The sequence below is a fragment of the Rhincodon typus genome, chromosome 16 (genome assembly GCF_021869965.1).
Source record: "Rhincodon typus isolate 14 chromosome 16, sRhiTyp1.1, whole genome shotgun sequence".
Taxonomy (NCBI): Eukaryota; Metazoa; Chordata; class Chondrichthyes; order Orectolobiformes; family Rhincodontidae; genus Rhincodon; species Rhincodon typus.
In genome coordinates this window covers 61,248,411-61,255,470 of record NC_063347.1, presented here as the reverse complement: position 1 = coordinate 61,255,470, position 7,060 = coordinate 61,248,411, and positions in this window count along the sequence as shown.

The window sequence follows — 7,060 nt, the reverse complement described above, 5'->3', positions numbered from 1 at the left end:
TTATAAAGGGAGCGAGAGAAAAGTTATAGACCCAGTCAGCTTGATGTCAGTACTGGGGAAAATGTTGGCTTCCTTTATAAAAGGCCTTGGAAAACAGTGGAAAGATCAGACAGATTCTGTATGGATTCATGACAGGGAAATCATGCTTGGACAAATCTACTAGAATTCTTTGAGAATGTAACTAGTAGAGTTGATAAGATGGAGCTAGTGGATGCAGTTTATTTGGACTTGCAAAAGGCTTATCTTAAGTCCCCACATAAGAGATTAGCATGTAAAAGTAAAGCTCATGGGATTGGGGACTTAGTGAACTATCATGGGTAGAGAACTGGTTAGCAAAACTTCTAAACTCAGGGGAGTTCAAGCCATTGTTCAGAAACCTGACCTAGTAATTTAACGTGTTTAGTGCAGATAGTACTCTGGTGATGAGGCACTACAGCCAAAATGTCCTTTCAGGTGCTCAGTGAAATAAAAGCAACAGTGCAGATGGGAACAGTGAATGAAATAAACAGGACATAGACTCTCAAATTGATTTGCTGCTCTAAGTTTCATTTTCCTACCACTGAGAAAACTTTAGGGGAGGTGATGGTGTCATGGGAATCTTAATGGATGAGTAATCCAGAACCCCAGGTTAATGGTTCTGGGTTCGAATCCCACCATGCTAGATGGTGACATTTGAATTCGATGAAATAAACCATGCAACTACTGTCAATTATTGCAAAAATCCATCTTCCATCCTTCCCTGTTCTGGCCTCCATACCCACAGCAATTACCCCCTGGGCAATTAGGGATGAATAATAAACCATGACCTGGCCAACAATGCCCACATCCAATGAATTAAAGAAAAGAAAATATTCCCATGTGTTTTGCTAGAATATAAAGAGGATATTCCCATATTGAATTCCATTTACCACATATACCCACCTGTCAAGCAGTCTGTGTCTCTATGTAACTTTTTGATTATTTTAAACAATTGCGTAGTTCCTCCCTACTTAGTGTCACATGTGTAACACTGAATGTACTGCAACTTATTCTTCGGCCCAGTCCATGATCACAAGAAGTCGAAGCAGTATTAGGCCCTCTGTCCCATTGGCCACACTCCACCATTCAATAAGGTGATTTGAATGTGACCTTCAATACAGTTCCTTGTCCCCCCTACTCCCAATAACATTTGATTTCCTTTATAAATCAGGACTCTGCCCAATCCATCTGGAGCATATTTGATGATCCAACTGCCATTGTGGGATATGAGCGTGAGTCCACAGAACATTCACCTCTGGATCAATAGCCCAGCGACATCATTAGTGTCCCATTATCTCCCTCTTGTCAACCGTGGATCAGCTAGAGTACAGATCCCTGAGGAATACTGTTGGTCACAGTGTGTCAATCAGGATTCATTCTCTTCATTCCAAATCTGGCCATTCAGCCAATTACCAAACCATATCACAAAATTATTCTAAATACGAGATAATAAGGTGTAGAGCTGGATGAACACAGCAGGCCAAGCAGCATCAGAGGAGCAGGAAGGCTGTTTCGGGCCTAGATGAGTAGCTTTTCTGTTACCATTTTGTATCACTTATGTTAAATTGTATACTTCTTCCTTTTGACTTATTATGAAATTTCTTATCTCCTTTATATTTTACTCTCTTTGTTTATAGAAAAATGGAAATAAATATTCATTTAATCAGAATATAGTTTTAATTATTGTCCATTATTGTTTATTAATGGGCCTGATTTTCCTTTCCCACTTTCTTTCTCTTAACATATTTGGAAAATCCTCTGACCCAAACTTTGATATCTCTTCCATTTGGTTCACACTCCTTTGCTCTGACTTGCCTTTTTTTACTGTTTTGTCCAGCCCTCTCAGTTCCACTTTGCAGGCAACGTGGGAGCCTGATCTGATATCTTACTTGCTGATCACGGTACACAGCACAAGTGGAGCTTTTGCCTTTTAGGGGAATGTACTCGTTCTCATACAATTATTGAAATATTTCCCATTGTTTGTCCAGAGGATGATTTATTAACAGCTCAGCCTCGTCCACTCTGGCCAATCTGTTTCATCTATTGGAAATGGAGTGCGAGATGGCTCCCATGCTAATAGCAAAGAGAAGGAGCAATGCTATTCACTGCAGTATTCTTAGTCTCTGACCTGCTCTTGTAGCCATTGTATTTATATGGCTAGTCCAGTTCAGTTTCTGGTCAATGGTAACCCCCAGGATGCTGATAGTGGGGGATTCAGTGATGGGAACACCATTGAATGTCAAGGGGTGGTGATTAGATTGTCTCTTATTAGTGATGGTCATAGCTTGGCATTTGTGTGGCGCGAATGTTACTTGCCACTTGTCAGCCCAAGCCTGGATATTGTCCAGATCTTGTTGCACTTGAACACGAACTGCTTCAGTGTTTGAGGCGTCACGAATGGTGCTGAACATTGTGCAATCGTTGGTGATCATCCCCACTTCTGACCTGATAAAGCAGCTGAAGATGGTTGGGCTTAGGACACTACCCTGAGGAACTCCTGCAGAGATGTCCTGGAGCTGAGACGACTGACCTCCAGCAACCACGACCATCTTCCTATGTGTCAGGTATGACTCCAACCACCGGAAAGTTTGTCCCAGTTCCCATTGATTCCAGTTTTGCTAGGGCTCCTTGATGCCACACCCAGTCAAATGCAGCCTTGATATTAAGCTCTGTCACTCTCACCTCACCTCTGGGATTCAACTTTTTAGTTTATGTTTGACCCAAGGCTGTAATGAGGTCAGGAGCTGAGTGGCTCTGGCGGAACCCAAAAACTGGGCGTTGCTGAGAGGTTATTTCTGAGCAGGTGCTGTTTGATAGCACTGTTAATGACATCTTCCATCATTTTACTGAATGATCAAGAATAGACTAGTGGTAATTGGTCGGGTCATCCTGACTGCTGAATGCAGGATTTATCTGGAAAACTTTTAATATGGCCAGGTGGATGCTAGTGTGGTAACTGAACTGAAACAGTTTGGCTAGGAAACAGGCAGGGAGTAGAGCTATACTAGTGTATTTGGAACTGGGAAGGAAGCTATACTCTCAGGAACCAGACTAGCATTAGATAGGAGGGATGTGATAGCACTGGAAGACTGAGCAAAGGAGATTTACCAGATGTTGCTTAGGCTTGAGAGTTTTAGCTATGAAGAGAAATTGGACAGACTGGAGTTGTTTTCCTTAGAGCAGAGGAAATTTAGTGGGGACACAATTAAGATCATAAAATTATGAAGAATGGAGATAGGGTAGACAGGAAGAAACCTTTCCCCTTAATGGAGGGATCAACGACCAGGGGCATAGATTTAAGGTAAGGGGAAGACAGTTTAGAGGAGATGTAAGGTGAAATATTTTCACCCAGAGGGTGATGGGAATGTGGAATTCACTGCCTGTAAGGATGGTAGAGACAGAAATGCTCATAACATAGAAGAAGCATTTAGGTGTGTACTTCTAATGCCAAGGCAATATCAATGCAGCACATTTAGAAAGTCATACTCTGATTAAGCAGAGTCAGCACTGCTTCATGAAAGGGAAATAGAGCCTAACTAATTAACTAGAGTTTTTCGAGGGAGTCTCAATCAGAGTGGATATAGGGGAACTAGTAGATGTGTTGTATTTGGAATTCCAGAAAGTATTCAGCAAGGTACCTCATTAAAGGTTAAGTCATAAGATAAGAGCTTGTGGTGTTGGAGGTGATGGGTAAGAAACACTGAGGGTCTCTTTTACAGGGTGGTGGCCTGTAACCAGTGGAGTTCTGCAGGCATCAGTGATGGGACTGCAACTGTTTACAACTTATATTAATGATGTGGAGGAAGAAAGTGAATGTACTGTAGCTAAATTTGCAGATGACACCAAAACAGGTGGAAAGGCAAGTTGTGAGAAGGATGCAAACTGTTTACAGAGAGATATTCATAGGTTAAGTAAGTGGGCAAAAGCTTGGCAAATGGTGTATAATGTGGAAAAATGTGAAGTTGTTCATTTTGGAAGGAAGAATAGAAGAGCTGAATATATTTAAATAGAGAAAAAAACAGAAAGCTGCAACACAGAGGGAGTTGGGGATATTTATTCATGGAGCACAAAAACCTCACACATAGGTGCAGCAGCTAATCAGTAAGGCAAATGGAATATTGGCCCTTATTTCAAGTGGGTTGGAGTATAAGAGTAGGGAAGTCTTATTACAACTGTACAAGGTGCTGGTGAGACCACATCTGGACTACTTGAGCAGTTTTGGTCCCTTTATTTAGGAAAGGTATCATTTCATTGGAGGCAGTTCAGAGAAGGTTCACTAGAATGGTTCCTGGCATTGAGGGGTTGCCTTATGAGCAGAGATTGGAATATAGAGGAATGAGAGATGACCTTATTGAAATGTATAAACTTCTTAGGGGTCTTGATAGTGTAGGTGAGGAAAGGTTGTTTCCCCTTGTGGGAAAGTATAGGACCAGAGGGTGTAATCTCCAACTCCTTCTAGAAAACATTAATTATGTTCAAGGCTGGGATAGACATTTTTAATCAGGAAGGGAATCAAGGGTTACGGGGGGAAAGGCAGGGAAATGAAGTTGAGCATTATCAGCTCAGCCATGATCTCATTGAATAGTGGAGTAGACTCAATGGGCTGAGTGGCCTACCATTGATCCTGCATCATGATGTGGTTTTATGGGCACTAACCAGTGTTATACCTCAGGGATAGGAGTTATACTGAGAAGGACTGCTTTTACCAGTAGGGACCAGCAATATACCAGCAAGGTCAAGAGTTGCACCAACAGGGTCCGACATTATACTAATACATACCAAAGTTGTACTGACATGGATGGGGTTGTACCAACAAGGACCACAGTTATACTGAGAAGAAGTGGGATGTTATGAGACGGAGCAGAGTTCTCCTGGGTAAAGAGTACAGTTACACCAGCAGGGAGCTGAGTTATCGCAGCAGAACTATACCAGCAGAAGACAGAGTTGTACCAGCAGGGAGCAGAGCTTTACCAGCAGAGAACAGAGTTATCCCAGCAGGGACCAGAGTTATCCCAGCAGGGACTGGGGTTTAACTGACAGGTTCTGGTGGTTTCAGGATACAGACAGGAGCTATACTAACAAAGACGGGGCTATTCTGACAAGTACGCGGACAGGAGCTATACTGACACAGACCGAAGTTATGCCGACAGCAGCTTTACTGTCTGGGACTGGAGTTACCCGGACAAGGTCCGGTATTTCACTTGTGATCGTGATTGATCCAGGGACTGTATCACCGGGGACAGGGCCAGACTGGAACAATACTGGCTGATGGTACTAAGAAGGACCGGAGTTATACTGCCAGCGAATAATCGCTATCCGACAGGGACCGGAGTTATACCGGCGGGGACCGGGGCTGCAGTGCGGAATGAGCAGGTTTTGCAGCGGAAATCTGGGACCGGGGTTATATCCGGGGACGGTTCCCAAATCTCCCTATTTCAGTCTCTCTCCCTTTCTATAATATTCCTATCTCTCTATCCATTCTTCTTCCTACCCCACTTCTATTCCCCTGTCTCCCCTCTCTCTATCCCTACACACACTCTGTCTATCCCTACTCTCTCTCTCTATCCCTATCTCTATCCCTACTCTCTCTCCCTCTATCCCTACTCTCTCTCTCTATCCCTATCCCCACACTCTCTCTCTATCCCTACTCGCTCTCTCTCACCGCCTCTCCCTCTCTCTAAACGCCTCCCTCTATACCCCACCTTCTCCACCTCTTTCACTATCCCCCCCTTTCTATTGCTATCTCTCTCTCTCTCATTCCCCCTCTCTCTCTATCCTCCACGCCTCGCTCTCTATCGCTGTCTCTCTCTCTCACTCACTCTCCCCCGCCTCTCCACGGTCCCAGGCTCGGTGTCTCTCGTTCGGACTGGTTCGCGTCACAGCCCGGGCGGCTGAGCAGGAAACAGGAGTCTTCCTGTGATCCCTGCAGAGAGAAACCATCAGCTAAACTCAGCCCAGCAGAGAGAGAGAAAGCCATTCCAGCCGGACGGGGAGAGACGGAGCAGACAGGTGGGAGAGCTGGGACAGGGAGCTTGTGACTGAGTTCCTGATATCTGGGGAGCCAGGAGAGGGGGACAGAGCCAGAGTGGGGTAGGGAAGGGGATTGAGAGGCAGAGAGACAGAGACAGAAAGAATGAAATACAGAAAGGCAGGGAGACACAGAGTGAGACAGAGTGACAGATAGAGAGAGGGAAGGGCCAGAGGGGGATCCAGACAGTGATAGAGGGAAAGAGAAGAGCAGAGATAAAGGGCTGTGACAGGATCATTCAGAGAGATCCAGGCATAGGGAGAGCACAGAGAGAGGGTGCCAGGGAGAGAGAGATAGACAGGGAGTGAGAGGGACACAGAGAGAGAGAAAGGGAGCGAGAGGGACACAGAGAGAGAGAGAGAGAGGGAGCGAGAGGGACACAGAAAGAGAGACGTGGAGAAAGGCACACATAGAGACAGAAAGAGGGACAAAAGGGAAAGACGGAGGCAGGGAGTGTGAGAGAGAGAGACAGAGTGTAAGAGGTACACAGAGAGAGGGAGAAAGAAAAATACAGGTAGTGAGAGATACAGAGAGTGAGAGGGGCACAGAAAAGGAGGGAGAGAGGGACACAAAGGGAGAAACAGGAATCAAGGGACATAGAGCAGGGTGACATCACGAGAGGGACACAGAGAGTGAGGGAGCTCACAGGCACTACAGGGAAAGAGGGACGGAGAGAGAGAGAGACAGGGAGTGAGAGGGACACGGAGAGTGAGAGAGAGAGAGATAGACAGGGAACGAGAGGGACACAGTGAGGGAGCTCACAGGCACTACAGGGAAAGAGGGAGGGAGGCGGAGTGAGAGGGTCACAGAGAGTGAGGGAGCTCACAGGTACTACAGCAAGGGGACAGAATCAGGCAGAGAGGAGCAGGGAGAAACAGGGTTAGAGGAGACAGGGTCAGAGCTAGGGTGACATAAACAGCAGTAGGTGGGGATTGCAGGAGACAGTGAAAGTGTGAGCAGGGGCTGGGGTGGGTGGAGGGAGAAAAGGCTGAGGGGAAGTGTGGGGAGGGCTGT